Here is a 3,857-nt window from a genome sequence, read left to right as displayed (position 1 = left end):
TGCAGTCTAAAGGAAGGGACATCTCCCAAATCCTTGAACATATCATGCACGGGACTCAAGAACTAGTGGCATTGGAGTACTGAAAACGAAGTACTGAAACGATTACATTTATAATTTAACACAAATTTGGATGTTTTAAAGGTTAAAAAGTTGAACAGTCAGATAGCCAAGACAGACAGACAGACAGACAGATAGATAGATAGATAGATAGATAGATAGATAGATAGATAGATAGAAATTTTTTTTCACCATTGAAAACAAAGAAAATGTTTTAAAAAAGTCTCAGTGTTTTTTGTCCATACAATAACAGTCAATGGGGTCCAAATTTGTACGTTTCATTCAGACTAAACTGTCCTGTGCTTCTCTGTTGTTTAAGTATACTTGTTAGTTACAGCACTAACTGAATGAATGAAGCAAACAGTGTCCCCCTTTGAAAATGCCACAGCTCCCATATCTCACATTTTTGTAGCAAACACACGGCTGGAGATCAAGTAACACACATTAGCCAATTCTGTGGTTGACCTTTGAAACCCTTTACAGCCTGTCAACATTTTATTCAGCTTCAGTCGGAGTTCCCTTTATCAAGAATGTGAAATGCTTTGTGCAGTTGAATTGCACACCCTATTGAGCATTTATACAATATATATGTTGTTTGTTGGTATACAGGGTGCGTGACAAAAATGTCAATCAAGTAATGTTTAAACTGAAAGGGCAGAAGCTTCCATCAGTATCTCAGTACATCTTATGAAAGATTATGGATGGCATGTAAAAGTTTATGGATGAGTGTGTTTAAGGATGATGGCAAATTTTGCCTTTACATCACTAAACGGGGGACTTTTGCCTCACACTGAGCAAAATTTAAATGATTTTTAATCATTGTTGTGTTATGTTGTTTGTGTTATGTTGTCCATTCAATATTGAATAAAAATATTTATTTTGATCTTCAAGCACTTTGTGGACATAAAAAGGTAGCATTTTGTTCCAAAGTGTCAATTACTCTAAAGTGTCCTGCTGTGTCACTTTTGTTGGCCAGTAGGAGGAGCTGTTTAGCTAGAGAAAAAGTGAATGAAAAAACTTTTGCGGTTCTAGACATTGTTTCCAGTTTAATCAGTGTAGCATTTACAAAAACAAAGGCTATACAAACGTTACTGCCAACTATTTGCTTTGGAAAATATAGACTACTAAAGTTTAGTCCAAGAAAGCACTACCATCGGACTTAATCTAAACAGGGAACACCCCTAAAATAGACCTCAACAGTATGGGATGAATAGCTTCAACTGTTCGTTACCCAGTATGAATGGGATGCATACAGGCCGGTCCAGAGACCCGAACTCAGTGAATTTGTAACTGTGCAGAATTCTGTTTTAGTAAGTTATAAAACAAGCACGCTTGAATAATTTAATAAATAATTACGGAATCGTTTTGGGGGCCTCCTATTCATGATTGCTGAACTCTCTTAAAGGGATATACTCCACTTAAAAATGGAAACTTCTCTCACATTTACACAGCCTCATGCCGTGCCAGATACATAACTTTCTTTCTCCTGTGGAACACTTCGAGACTTTAAGAAAAATATTCCATCTCTGCGAGTTCACAGGATAGCTAATGCAAGTGGATGGGAAAGTTGACTCTTTAAAAACCACACTAAGTGAACATAAGGGTAATCCATTCGACTCAATAGTGTCTTCTGAAAGATGTGTGAGAAAAATAGCTACTAATATTTTAAACGTCACTTCCGGTCAACTGTCAGCACGCTGTGAAGCTTGAAGCTGATGTGGTCAGGGTGAGTAAATGATGAGAGAATTTTCCATTATTGGGTGGAGGAGTATCCCTAGATATGGTCACATTAACGAAATATCAGTAAAATTTGCAGACATTACAAAAAACCTGCAATGTCTTTTGTCAGGATGTAGTAGCCTAATGTATGAAGCATGCAGAGCTCACAGAGAAGTCACTTTCAAACCCAATCACGTGAATTTGCGTGACCAACCTGACCTGTTTTCGGGAATCTGTTCACCCTCACACAAAATTCACAATTGGATGAATTCCAATTAAAAGGACTCGATTTCCACCATATAAATTCGCTGAACAGCGGCATATGCGCTTTATCTTTAGCAAAGTGAGTGTGTAAATCCGCTCCACTTATATACGCTTCTCCAGCGGCTTTCTTGCTTGGAGAGGGCGGGAGACTTGCAAAGATTTACATAAACGAAAAGCTCAAAAGCGTCAAAGAAATATATCAACTAACTAGTATTTACTTTTTATAGAACTGTTCTATAAAAACATCAAATATAGTTTAATATTTGCAAGGCTGTGATTACCTCCGTCTGATATTCAGTAACATCGGTCTCGCGCGTGTGATTTGGCTTAAATCGCGCGTGGGCTATTACAAACAGCCTACATTCAAAGAGTTCAGGGCAGAAATTAATAGGCTACACTGATGGAGCAGAAGAAACTGTCGCTCGACGGAATAAATGCTGCAGATAAATAAGTTTCTCCTCCCAGAGACTGAGAGAAGCGTGCGGGGCGTCAGGAGTGTGTCGGACTCGGCTGCAGGTAACAACGCACTCTTTATGCGCGCGCTGGAGGCGGTAGTAGCTCCGGGCTGCTGGGGTGGGGTGTGACTGTACCGGAGGATCCGGTTTCGCCGGCAGAGAGAGAGACGCACACACTCACTCACACGCGCACACACACACACACACACTCACACGCACACTGGTTCGCCGCCTCTCCGCTCACTCTCCAGTCTCCACCGCATGCTGTTCCAGCACACAGCGCGCTGTTCTGGAGGACTCTGGCCAATGAGACACGCTTTGAGTGTCTGCTCATCTTCTCTGGTGTGTTGGTAAGCCATATTCCTCACACTCAGCAACAATTGCAGACTAGAAGCATTGCTGGTGGTCCTTTTTATAATAATTTCCGTCATTCTTAACTACTGTTTGGAACTGTTATTGAAGGGTATATGAAAACGCAAGTGCTAGTTATCGCATGATTCATCAAGATCTGTATAAGAGAGTCGAGTCAAAGTCCAATTAAACAAATGATTGGTTTTTTATGTTGGTTTCAAACACCTAGTTGGTTTAAACCATCCTAAATTATGGCTCTAAGTCTGTCCTCCAAAAATAAAATTACAGTATCTTCACATTTTTGTAATAGCTGTAAGCAAGTCAACACAAAAAAAACAACATTCAAACAAGAGGCATTTATATACACTGAAGAAAGGTTGAACTCATTTTTTTTTATTTGTACAGTTTATTAATTGCAGGATTTGTTTTTCACTTGATATTTGTATGTTATATTTTACTTGTTTGCTGTTTTATACATGTCTTACCGTTTAAATTTTGCAGTAAAGCCTTTTGTAGGCTGTTTAATGGCAGGTTCCATTGACACATCTTACCCTATATAGTGCGTCAACATGTTCCACTATGGGATCAATAGTGTGTTAAATGAACTATATCTTTCTTGTGGGGAAATACCAGTGTAAATGTTCAAAATCTTGCTGTAGCCAAGTATATGTACAGAAACTGACTTCCAAAAATGTGCACTTGTATAGAGGACGAGGAGTCAGTTTGTTCTGGCGAGTTATCTGAATCAATCCTTTAAGAAGGAAGATTTGAACAGTCACTTATCTAAGTGAATTATGCACTACGGTTCAAATGTTTGGGGTTGGTAAGATTTTTTACTGTTTTTGAAAGAAGTCTCTCATATGCTCACCAAGGCTGCATTTATGTGATATAAGCACAGTCGAATTTCAGTAATATTGTGAAATATTATTACAATTTAAAATAATTTAAAACATAATTTATTCCTGTGATGGTAAAGCTGAATTTTCAGCATCATTACTCCAGTCTTCAGTG

At 38.5% G+C, this 3,857-nt stretch overlaps 2 protein-coding genes across 7 annotated transcripts in view; both read left to right on the top strand.

The window, feature by feature from the left end:
* The window catches only part of LOC143750170 (chondroitin sulfate proteoglycan 4-like), a 445,241-nt gene that overhangs the window by 411,359 nt on the left and 30,025 nt on the right, over window positions 1–3,857 (top strand). The window lies entirely within an intron of this gene.
* The window catches only part of csgalnact1a (chondroitin sulfate N-acetylgalactosaminyltransferase 1a), a 38,973-nt gene continuing 36,865 nt past the window's right edge, over window positions 1,750–3,857 (top strand). For 3 of the 6 annotated variants that reach the window (XR_013207125.1, XR_013207124.1, XM_077243069.1), the window contains exon 1: window positions 2,451–2,837. The gene's annotated coding sequence lies outside the window, so the exon portion shown is untranslated. Of the gene's footprint in view, window positions 2,846–3,857 lie in introns of all 6 variants that reach the window. The other 3 variants (XR_013207122.1, XM_077243068.1, XR_013207123.1) reach the window with 2 other exon arrangements.

This window comes from Siphateles boraxobius, unplaced genomic scaffold, assembly GCF_051911475.1.
Source record: "Siphateles boraxobius isolate OS27281-9 unplaced genomic scaffold, OSU_SipBor_1 25, whole genome shotgun sequence".
Taxonomy (NCBI): domain Eukaryota; kingdom Metazoa; phylum Chordata; class Actinopteri; order Cypriniformes; family Leuciscidae; genus Siphateles; species Siphateles boraxobius.
Note: the sequence above shows the minus strand (reverse complement) of the source record. Positions and strands in the feature narration are given on the sequence as shown.